Raw genomic sequence first — 12838 nt, 5'->3', positions numbered from 1 at the left:
GATATTAAATAAGCCGTTATACAATCATTCCTATTAAATACCGATTTCGTAACGTATCAAGTATTTAATAATGAATTTGGACTCCTTTCTGTCACCAGATCTTTGCTTTCAATGCCTTCTATCCGTTGGCTGTAAATAATTTAAATTGGTACGAGACTCGTATCTATACGTCGTCTCGTGCCTATTTAAATTCTTCTTCCCGTGGCTGTTTCCATCCGTGCCTCTTAGTCAATTGCTGCGCTTTGACCATTTAACTAATCCACGTGTCATGCCACATCATCTTTTAATATAAACTCAGTTTTTTCCCAATACAGATAGTCCCCCCACTTTCCATTTTTTTATCAATTAAATAATTGGGAAGTGGATCTTCATGTAAAAGGAATTTTTCCCACAATTAATGCTCATGACAGTACTTACGTCTCATCACTCTTTTCCATTTAATGTTCTGCCCATGTGTCGTTTTCTAATTGATTCCACTATTCATACTCTTTTTCGAGACTTCTTCACTCTCACTATTTACGAAGTGATAGCTGCCTTTATTATAGGCTTTTCATCATTACACTTAAAAAGTTGACGGTTCCCATTTTACACATAACTTTGTCCTCCTTTGTCTTCTTCACAAATCTTCAGCACATACTTCCTTCTTAACAATGTCTTCTTCAAACCCTAACCGTAAAAAAGTTCCAATTCTAGATCAATTCCCCAACGCCCCTGTTAGACACAGAAGAGGCGGAGGAGGTAGGCTTCGAACAGGGTTAGAATCTACGCGAGGCGGCTCCTCTGGTTCTTCTTCAAGGAGTTCTATCCCAAAAGCCCCTTCTTCTAAAAGTAGGGAAATTCTTGATCCTTCTCAAGAACCCTCAGTTGATGATATAGTTCCCGGCGATTTGTCTTTTGAAAGTGACAAAACGTCTCTTCAAAAACAAATTAAAAATTTAGAAAGAGCCGATACTTACCCAACAATAGTAACCGAGCTTACAATCCCACCATAAGAAGAGATTGTAACTTGAAGGATAGTCTCCGAATGTCAATTCCTTCCCCAAATCAAAGAATTTCCTCTTTTAGAAGTGGGTATTCTTCTGTTTACACTTACCCCTTCACTTTAGGTTTCAATCCTCCGATTGACCCAGTTATTCTCGATTTTTGTCGTTTCTTTACAATTTGTTTGGCCCAAATCGGTCCATTGGTGTGGAGAACAGTGGCTTGTTTGAGATATTTATCTTCCAAGGCCAATGTCAATTTCACCTTTTCTCACCTCATTCATCTATACCATCCTAACTTAATACGCCATGGGGTTTTTACCTTAACTGCAAGGAGCAAAAAAGTTTTGGTAAATCCTGAGGATGACAAAGATCGTGGATGGTATATCCGTTACGTTGCTGTCCGTACAGTGGACTTGATTGGCGAAACAAATATTCCCTTCCCTGAGAAGTGGAATTTTGAACGTAGGTTTCCTTTTATTTACCGTACCTACTTTTGAGAATTTCAAAAGAAAGTTGTTTTTAACCTCGTCCCTTTTTTAATCTCGTCCCTTCTTGGTTTTTTGTAGCAACCATGGGAGATGTGGAACCTATTCCCAACTTTCGTGGTTGGGTAGACTCACTTTTGAAGATTGCTTCTAGGGAGCAGAGAACTTGGAAATCAATTTCTTCCTTACATGGCTGGAAAGTCAAAACACATGGTATCCCCCCTTTTATATGAATTTTTTTTTTTTACATGTTAAGTGCTTTTTCCTCAACTTTAATCATGTATATCCATCCTTTAATCAGGATTTGGCATTAGAGGAATGATGGCTGAAGTAGCTATGGCCATTCGCATGTCTGCGAATGCTGCTCTTGATTTGGATAAGGCTCGAGCCTTACTGCCTAAAAGGAAAGTTCTGAAGAAGAAGAGGAGGGTACCTCCCTAATTACCAGGCCGAGGGTCAGGAGACGAATAATCATTGATGATGAAATTGAAAACACTCCTGCTCGTACCTCCGCCACCGAGCCTGTTTTGATTCAATCTGATGAGGACACCGAACCAAGAGATAATGATGAATCAATTCAGCATCTTTTTGACAGTGGTTTCAGGAGTGGCGAGCTCGGCCCTGTTTTTTATGAAGCTCCTCTTTCCTCATTTGTTCCTATTTCCTCCATTCCTCTGCCAGCCGTAAGTATTTCGTTACCAGTTTTGACGACTTCCGTTCTTTTGCCAGTTTCTACCGCTCCTATATCCGTTCCCTTGGCTGTTTCTACCGCACCTGCTTCCGCTCCTGTGTTGGTTTCTACATCTTTTCCTTCTATTCCTTCCACTGCTCCTCTTCCCTCTGTTCATCATACAGAGACAGGTTCTAGCAGTGGAAGTATGACTATGAGAAGTGTTACTTTGGAGGTTCCTGCCAATCATAGCCTCTTGAGGAAGAACGGCAGAGCCGATGTTTGGCTCGAACCTCTAATTGGAGATATCGAGAAGAAGAAGATGGAGAGCCATAGCTGCTTAACTCTAATGAATGACGTAGTTCATTATACTTTGAAGGTATTTTTACCAACAAGTTTTTTTTTAAATTATCTTCAATCTCTCATTTCCATGACTTACCTCTGTAGGCTAACCTTATTGGCACGGAATTAATGGGAAGAATTTCCCTACTGGAAAGAAGAGCTTGTGAGTCTGAAAAGACTATCCACGAGGCCGAAGAAATAGCTAGGGGAGCCCAGCTTGAAGCAACCAATTGGAAGGAGCAGTTCGAGAATGCTCAAGGGACCATAGAGGAGTTGCAAGAAGATAAAAATCTCCTGGAGCAGCAAAACCGTGGTTTAACTTCTGAACTGGCAACTGTCAAAGCCTCTTCAAGCCAATTGAAAAGAGACAAAGAGCTTTTGGAATGCTCTTTGTCAGAACAATTATCCAGGGCTAGTGAAGAAGTTAGAGAGCTGAAGGCACTTTTGGCTAGGAAGGAAGAATATGCAGGAGAGTTAGTGCAAAGCTTGACTCAAGCTCAGGCTGACTTACAGACTTCTTCTGACGAGATTCATGCCTTGAAGAGTTCTCATGCTTCTCTTGAAGCTTCCCTTGATTCCCATTTAGCTGAATATCAAATCTTAAAAAACGATCTTGCTATGTGGGAAAAGGAATATGGACTTCTAGAGGAAAATTTTAACATAGAAGTGAGTTGGGCTTTCCTGAAATCTCGTCGTGATGCTTTGACGGAAGCTGCTCAAGAAGGTTTTGACTTGCAGTCTGAACTGGCCAAAGTCGTAGATACCATCGAGAAAAGCCAACAGTCTACTGATACTCCTTCTCCTGCACTTGAAGTTCCTGGAACAGAAGAACTTTTAAATGAAGAAGTGAATACTGCAGCAATTGGGATTACAATTCCTGCTTCAGCTGAAAATGTTGCAATTCCAGCTTCAGAGGGTGAAACTTCTATGACCCAGTCTGTGGAAGTTGAAGCTTCCGTGACTCTTGTTTCCCTCATTGATCCTAACATCTCAAGCTCTGTTGAAATCGTTCTTGTTGCTGCTTCTTCAGAAGTTGCCACCGTGTCTGTGGCTGAAAGTGAAATTAATATTGCAACTTCTGATGTGCTAACCCCTTCAATTGGATGATGGTTTTATCCCTTAGTTTTTAAGGGATTTTTTGGTGAAAGTCCCCAGTTATCATAATGGGGCACTTGTATAAACTTTTATTGACTAAGTTTCTACTTAGTCTTTTTAATTATATTAAGAAGTTTTGTTAGTACTTCAATGTGTTCTATTCTTGCCTTTACCTTACTTATTTAGGACTTATAGAATAGTTTAGCATTTTTATCCTTTGAAAATGCTTTATGATTCTTCTCATGACTTATTAACATGAGGCTTATAAAAGAGGGCCCTTTTATTTTATCGACACTTAATGAAGAAGACGTCTCAACTTCATAATGGTGTTATAATACGATGAAAGTAATAGGAAAACACACGTTTTATATGAAACAACTTTGGCAAGTTTTTATTCATAAACTTTTAACAAGTGTTTGACTGTTACATGTATTACAATACATCTACAACTTTCTCGTAACTGTTTTTCTTGTAACAGATTTGTAAATAACATAAAATAAACAAGGTTTTTCTTCATAACCTGTTTCAGTACATAGTCATGACCCTATCTTTACATGTTAAGAAGGGTTTGAGAGGTGACTTTGTTTATGAGTTTGAGAGATGACTCTGTTGTTCTCATGAATGCTGAAGACTTCGTAACTTTTTCTCAACACTTGCTTCTTTGTGGCCGATTTTTGTTCGATACTCGTATCTGTTTCTCTACACATATCTGTGTATAATATGTAGTCCCCCAAGTGTTTGAGCGGTGAAGTATGAAGCCTCGAGCACTTGTTTATTTCTTTTACTTTGGCCCTTTTCCTGAAACAGAAAGATATACGGGACTCGACGGTGCGATTATAGATGAAGACTGCCTAACTCGTGTGTATTTCCATCAGATTAATTGTAACCCTGGGCTAGGAATTTAAGAATACTCCATTTTGCCTTGCAGGTTGTGACTCATCATTTGGCACGAGTTAGGATATTTTGCCTAGCATCTAAAATCGTTAGTAAAATATTAATAAACCAAGAGAGAAATTTTAACATGATGATACCTGACCGTAGGTACTTTCTTAAAAGTAATATCTTTTTAAGTGGACAGCATTCCAATGTGAGGGTAAAACTTTACCATCCATTGTTTCCAACTGGTATGCTCCTTTTCCCGCAATGCCACGGACTTTGTATGGTCCATCCCATGTTGGACTTAGCTTTCCTGAGTTAGCAGCTTTTGCAGATTGGAACACCTTTTTAAGCACGAAGTCCCCAATTTTGAAAAATCTGAGGCGTGCTTTCCTATTGTAATATCGTTCTATTACTTGCTTTTGTGCTGCCATTCTTATCAAAGCAGCTTCTCTTCTTCCTTCAAGTAAATCTAGGCTAACCCGCATCTCTTCATTATTAGATTCCTCCGTTGCCTGATCGTATCGTGTGCTTGGCTCACCTATTTCAACTGGAATTAAGGCTTCCGTACCATAAACCATCGAAAATGGTGTTTCTCCAGTGCCTGTTTTGGTCGTTGTACGATAAGCCCATAGTACTCCAGGTAACACCTCAGGCCAATTACCTTTTGAATCTTGTAACCTCTTTTTCAAGTTATTGATAATAACTTTGTTAGTTGATTCTGCTTGTCCATTCCCCACTGGATGATATGGCGTAGACGTTATTCTTTTGATCTGCCAACTTCGAAGAAATTCTGTAACTTGTGCTCCAATAAATTGTGGTCCATTGTCACACACGATCTCCTTTGGTACTCCAAAGCGGCATATTATATTTCGCCATATGAAGTCTTTAACTTCTTTTTCTCGTACCTGTTTAAATGCCCCTGCTTCTACCCATTTAGTGAAATAATCTGTAAGTACAAGTAGAAATTTTACCTGACCTTTTGCTTGTGGAAGTGGACCTACGATATCCATTCCCCATTTCATAAAGGGCCAAGGGGCTAAAACAGGATGTAGTAACTCAGCTGGTCTGTGCATATTATTGTCGTACCTTTGACATTTATCACATTTGGACACGAAACTGGTTGCCTCTTCTTCCATCTTAGGCCAATAATATCCTGTGCGAATTAACGTTCTTACCAGTGACCGTCCTCCTGCGTGATTCCCACAATGTCCTTCATGTACTTCTCTCATGACATATTCGGTTTGAGAGGGACCGAGACACCTTGCTAGTGGTCCGCCGAACATCTTTCGATAAAGATTACCTTGATATAAACAATATCGTGCAGCTTTTTTGCGAAGCGCGTAAGCCTTTCCTTTGTCATTAGGCACGGTTCCGTGCTGTAAAAAGGCAACAATTTCATTTCTCCAATCCCATGTTAGATGATTAAAATTTACCTCGTTTTTATCAGGTTCAAGAACGGAATGAAATAGATGTATGACTGAAGCATCTGTATTGTTTGCCACGTCTGCTGCGGATGCAAGGTTTGCTAAAGCATCTGCCTCTACATTCTCATCTCTTGGGATCTGCACTACTTTCCAAGTTTGGAATTGCTTTATTAACTCCCGTACCTTTGCGAGGTATTCTTGCATTCGTGACTCTCTGGCTGTATAAGTCCCCAGCATCTGATTAACCACGAGTTGAGAATCACTCTTGATTATAATCTGTGTTATGCCGAGTTCTCGTGCCAATTCTAAACCTGCAATTACAGCCTCATACTCTGCTTCATTGTTAGTTATAGAATGACATTTTATAGCCTGTCTAATGGTCTCACCCACAGGTGGTACGAGAACTATTCCTAAGCCTGCCCCTTTTACATTAGATGAACCGTCAGTGTATAAAACCCAAGTCCCCGGGTTCGCACCATTAAAAACTAATAATTCTTTTTCTGCTTCTAAATGCATCCCCTGGCTAAAATCAGCCACGAAATCAGCTAGTACTTGAGACTTTATAGCGGTCCTGGGTTGATAAATAACTTCATACTCACTTAGTTCTATAGCCCATTTTGCTAATCTTCCTGAAAGTTCGTGTTTATGCAAAATATTTCGAAGTGGAAAAGCAGTAACTACTACAATGGGATGACATTGAAAATAAGGTCTTAACTTTCTAGATGCCATGATCAAAGCTAATGCTAATTTTTCTAGTTGTGGGTATCGTGTCTCAGCTTCCAATAAGGACTTACTTACATAATAAATAGGAGATTGTTTACCTTGGTCCTCGCGAACTAAAACAGCACTTACTACGACTTCAGATACGGCCAGATAAATGATAATTTTTTCCCCCACCTTCGGTTTTGCCAGCAACGGTGGTTTTGACAAATAAGCTTTCAAATTTCTAAGGGCTTGTTGACAATCTTCATTCCATTCAAAATGATCTTGCTTTTTAAGTGCAGAGAAAAACTTAAAACACCTTTCCGAGGATTTGGAAATAAATCTCCCCAAAGCTGCAATTCTTCCCGTTAATCTTTGTACTTCCTTTTTATTAGTAAGTATATCCGGGATTTCTTCTATTGCTTTGATCTGAGAAGGATTCACTTCAATACCACGATTAGAAACAAGAAAACCCAAAAACTTACCTGATGCAACACCAAATGCACATTTTTCTGGGTTGAGTTTCATATTAAATTTTCGCAAAATTTCAAAAGTAACAGATAGATGAGAAATATGGTCGTGAGATTGCTGGGTTTTGATGAGCATATCGTCTATATATACCTCCATTGTTTTCCCTAAATGTTCTTGGAACATTTTGGTGACCAACCTTTGATAGGTTGCCCCAGCATTTTTGAGGCCAAAGGGCATTACTTTATAACAGTAAGTCCCCCTGTCTGTGATGAAAGAAGTTTTTTCTTCATCACCAGGATCCATTTTAATTTGATTATATCCTGAGTATGCATCTAAAAAACTTAAAAGTTCATGACCTGCGGTTGCATCAATTAGTTGGTCTATATGCGGTAAGGGAAAGGAATCTTTTGGACAGGCTTTATTTAAATCGGTATAATCTACACAAACACGCCACTTACCATTTTTCTTGGGTACAACCACCGTGTTAGCTAACCAAGTAGGATATTTTACCTCACGGATTGACCTGATTTTTAATAATTTTTGGACTTCCTCCTGAATCACCTGGTTCTTGAAAGCACCTTGTTTCCGTTTCTTTTGCTTTATTGGTGTGAAAGAAGGGTCCTCATTGAGTTTGTGAGTCACCACATTTGGTGGAATCCCTGTCATGTCAGCGTGGGACCAAGCAAAGCAGTCTAAGTTAGCTTTTAAAAATTCGATTATCATACCTCTCATGTTCGTGCTTAAATTGGCCCCGACATAAACCTTCCGTTCAGGCCATTGATCAAATAACATCACTGCCTCAAGCTCTTCAATTGTCGTTATAATGCTTTCATTTTCTTCAGGTTCTTGAATTGTGTCAGGTCTTGAGTCCAAATCCGTTTTTTCCTGTTCAGTTGAAGTTTGATCTTTTTTACCTTCAACCGTTTCCTGTAATTGCTACTTTTCTTTATTCTCGGCGCTCGTACTTGTTACAGCGTTGACACTTTTAGCCATCTGCTGATCCCCATGAATTTGGCAAATTCCCCATGGCGATGGGAATTTAATAACCTGATGTAGAGTTGATGGGACAGCGTCCATATCGTGTATTCATGGTCTCCCCATGATCATATTGTAGGCCATTTCCATATCAACTACCTGAAATTTAGTTTCCTTCACAACACCCATAGCAAAAGTTGTTAGAAATACCTCACCTTTTGTTACTACACTTGAATTGTCAAAGCCTGACAAGGTGTGCGCCTTGGGTATCATTTTGTCTTCAGCTTGCATTTCTCGTAGTACCCTTAGTAATATAATATTTACAGAACTCCCTGGATCAATCAAAACTCGTTTTACATTAGTATCATGTACAAGTAAAGATATTACCAGTGCGTCATTATGTGGAGTTGTCACTCCTTCGGTATCTGCGTCATCGAACGAAATACTTTCATTTTCAAGGACCTGCCGCACCCGTTTCCCGTGTGTAATTGTTACCTTAGAAACCTTGTTGGAGGCTGTATAGGTTACGCCGTGAATGTCCTCTCCCTCGCTTATGACATTCACTGTCCTCTTGGGTGAAGGAGGTTGTGGTGGCTCTTGTCTGTTTTTCATATAAGCTTGTTTTCCTTTCTCACTAAATAACTCAGTGAGGTACCCTTGCTTTAATAAATGATCCACTTCACTCTGCAGGAATCTGCATTCTGAAGTTTTGTGCCCGTGATCGTTGTGAAATTCGCACCAATGATCCGGATTGCGTCTACTTGGATTTGACCGCATCTCTTTTGGCCACCGTACCTTATCTCCCATGCTTCTTAAAACAGCTACGAGCTCGGAGGTAGAGACATTAAAATTATATCCACCGAATCGTGCCTTTAAACTCCTGTCATCATCTCGTGATTCTTGTCTGTTCCGATCATTCCTGAACTTTGAAGAAGAGCCAGAATTCCGGTTCCTTGATTTTTGATCATATTGCTGGCTATATTGTTTCGACCGTGGGTCCTTTCCTGCGGGTCCCATATATGGATCGTACCTGTTTTTACCTGATCTTTTTTCGGAATCTGACCTTCGGGTACCGCCCCTTTCTTCATGATGGAGCTTAGGTACGGTATCTTCTTCGATTCGCAGCTTCGTGCTATACCTGTTGTAAACATCATTCCATGTGGTTGCAGGAAATTCTCGAAGACTTTCTTTGAGTCGTCTCGTGGCTTCAGAACTTTTGTCATTTAAATTACTTGCAAAAGCTATAGCAGCCCAATTGTCAGGCACACGAGGTAGAGTCATTCTTTCACGCTGGAATCTATCAACGAAGTTTCTAAGCAACTCTGAATCCCCTTGTTTGATTTTGAAAATATCTTCCATCCTTTTCTCAACCTTTTGTGCTCCCGAATGTGCTTTAATAAAAGAATCTGCAAGCTCAGCAAAAGAATTAATAGAATTTTCAGATAAAAGAGAATACCAGGTTAATGCACCCTTGGTGAGTGTTTCTCCAAATTTTTTGACCAATACTGATTCAATTTCTTGTTTGGTCAAGTCGTTGCCTTTTACGCCGGTTGTAAATGCAGTTACGTGGTCACGTGGGTCTGTAGTACCATCATATTTCGGGATGTCAGGCATTTTGAACTTTTTCAGAATTGGAAGGGGAGCAGCACTAGGCTTCCATGGTTGTTGTGAGTATTTGTCCATGTCTACTCCTTTTATTACAGGTGGAACTCCAGGGATTTGTTCAATATGCTCATTTTGTTCCTTAAGCTGTTTCTGCAAGGTTAGTACTAAATTTTGCAAATACGAATTATTTAAATTACCTGGTCCCCCTTCTTGTGGTTCACTGGGGGTTGCTCCGTTTCCAGAATTATCAAGACCAGAACGGGGGTTCTCCAATGTATTATTATTAGGAGTTGGTGTAGGTGGCGCAGCAGGCAATCGACTAACAAGTGCCTGAAGAGCTTTGCCGACCTGTGCATCAATTAGCTTTTGCAAAGCTTCAGTTGTAACTCCTTCAAAATGTTCAGATTGCTCTTGTTGATCAGCACGGGATTCAGTAACAGGAGTGCCTTCACGAGATTGACGTGGTGAATTTAGAGGAGAGGGAACCACGTTATCTTGATTTTGATGTATTTGATTCTCATGGTTTCCCAATGTGTTATTACTATTGTTGTCGGCGTTGTTGTTTGACATGGTGACGACAATAGATAAGATATAGCTTAAAAGGAAAGATTATCAGATTCCCGGTAACGGAACCAATTTGTTTAACCAAAAATCTGAGTCTTTGGTCAAAGTTAAAAAGAAATTCGGGTTACTGATAATCAGGAGACAAAAATAAAATACTTTTGAGAACGATGGTAAAGAAGCAAATAGATGTGTATTTCAATAAATTCTCAATAGTCTTCTGTGTCCTTACAAATGATGATACTTCTTCCTTTTATAGATAATTCTAGGTAAAGGAATGAAGCCTCAGCTTTAATGATATAATCATGAGTAATAAATGATATTAAATAAGCCGTTATACAATCATTCCTATTAAATACCGATTTCGTAACGTATCAAGTATTTAATAATGAATTTGGACTCCTTTCTGTCACCAGATCTTTGCTTTCAATGCCTTCTATCCGTTGGCTGTAAATAATTTAAATTGGTACGAGACTCGTATCTATACGTCGTCTCGTGCCTATTTAAATTCTTCTTCCCGTGGCTGTTTCCATCCGTGCCTCTTAGTCAATTGCTGCGCTTTGACCATTTAACTAATCCACGTATCATGCCACATCATCTTTTAATATAAACTCAGTTTTTTCCCAATACAGTCGGCACCTGTGTTCTGGCTCTAGGGGGTGTGTCTTCCCTTTCTCAATTATGACGTACTCGGTTAGGTTGCCATCTAGGTCTCGGTCGGGGGCGACATCCAAATTATGGACAGTATGTCTGAAAATTTTTAATTAAAAATTACTTTGCTAGATAATATCCAAGTATGACCAAGTCTTGGTCAAAGATTGACTAGTTTCCGACCGATATCGGTGAATTTTTATATCTTTGTTGTGGGACCACTATTTCCATTGTCAAAAATATTTTCTTTGACTTTTGCAATCAATTTACTTATTTTCCGACCGATTTTGGTCGGGTTTTTTTTCAAAGATTTTGGTCAAATTTTTTTTTTCGACCAATTTCGGTCGGTATTTAGTGGATGGGTTTTGCCAGTTTTCTAGTAGTGTAGAGAAAATGACACTTTCCTAAGTTATGAACGATACAAATTTTATGACCATGATGTTGCAATGATAGACTGTTATAAGCACATCACGGAGGTTACCTCTGTTTTCGAAGATAGAAAATATGAGGAGCCAAATTCTACTATCGGTCAGGTCTTCAACAAAGATCCTCAAAAGGACAAATTTATTCGATAATATATAACCATGGCACTACTAAGCTCACATAATGTGAGGGATTATGCAGTATGTACTGCCCCTAATACCCAGAATATAATTCTTGCACAAATGCTAATTACAATGGTGCTACTATTCCTGCAGCTTCGCATAAACCTGCAATATGAGCAGCAACTGTTTGATGAAATGCCAAATGATAAGGTAGTAAGTCCTTATGGGCACGAGGTATTAATGAAATACCAAATGATAAGGTTGAGGAGAATGATGACATGATAGAAAATTGCTCCAGTTTTCCTGCTAGCCATTTACCTAAACAAAATCATATTGTTGTGGATGCTAAGAATAGGAGGAAGAAACTCATTTCAGCTGAGTTAAATGAACATAGAGCTAAAGGACTCTGTTACATTTCTAATGGAAGACATGAACCTAGAAATAAATATGAACCACGTACTCAAAGTATTCGGAGAAGAACTGGCAGTACTAGGGGAAATTCATGTGATGGTAGAGGTATATCTTTCAAGCCAAAGTTGTGGGGATGGATGCGACAAATCATGAAGTTATGGGACCGGCTTTGAAGTTAGATGATTCACATAATACCTTTATAGACAAGGAAGATAAAGTAATGGCTGTTAAAGAGATGTTTCTTATGTAGATACTAGACAATATGAGCCTATTGACAAAGAAAACCGAAGATCAAAAACAAGTACTTCGAAAACTAGATGTAGTGGAAGAGATCTATGATATTTCTATTTCTAAAGATTATGTATTCTTCCCGATTCGTAAGACATGGATGCAAGGCATCTCAACTAGGATAGTGATACATCAGAAATGCATCCATCCATGGTTGGTGGCAGTGAGGTAACAGGCCTTTCAACTCTGCAGAATGGGATAGCAGGAAGCAGAAGTTCTGCTGAAATTGAGGATAGTTCATCGTGTTCCATAGAATCGAGCTTCAGCATATTGGATGGAACAACTTCAAGCCTTGTTTCTGTCTAAGCTTGTTGTTTTTGATGCTAATGCTCCACTTCTGGTGGTTTTTGGATCATCACACATCCTTGCTGAGAGCTCTGCTGTGCCAAGTTCAGTTAGTGAGTTTTCACCTATTGTTTCAAGGTGTACAAGATCTTTTGCTCTAGTTAATGCCAATAAGTATATCAAAGGGTGGTGTTAAAGATTTGTGTCGTCAAGTTGCAAGCTCCTTAAATGAAGCTTCTATTCAAGATATTGAGGAAGCAAAGAAAGACACGGCAGTTGCTGAGAAGTATTTAGGGAGAGTGAAGGATCTAAACTAACTAAGTATTATACTTCTTAATGGTCCTTGGATTGTGACTGTTGAAGATAACTCAAGGCAAAAACAAGTCCAGCAATTTAGGAACTTATTCTGTGTTTAGTTGTCTATTGACTCAACTATTTCCTCTAACAATTTTACTTTAGATGAACA

Source organism: Nicotiana sylvestris, chromosome 8 (genome assembly GCF_000393655.2).
Source record: "Nicotiana sylvestris chromosome 8, ASM39365v2, whole genome shotgun sequence".
Taxonomy (NCBI): Eukaryota; Viridiplantae; Streptophyta; class Magnoliopsida; order Solanales; family Solanaceae; genus Nicotiana; species Nicotiana sylvestris.
Note: the sequence above shows the minus strand (reverse complement) of the source record.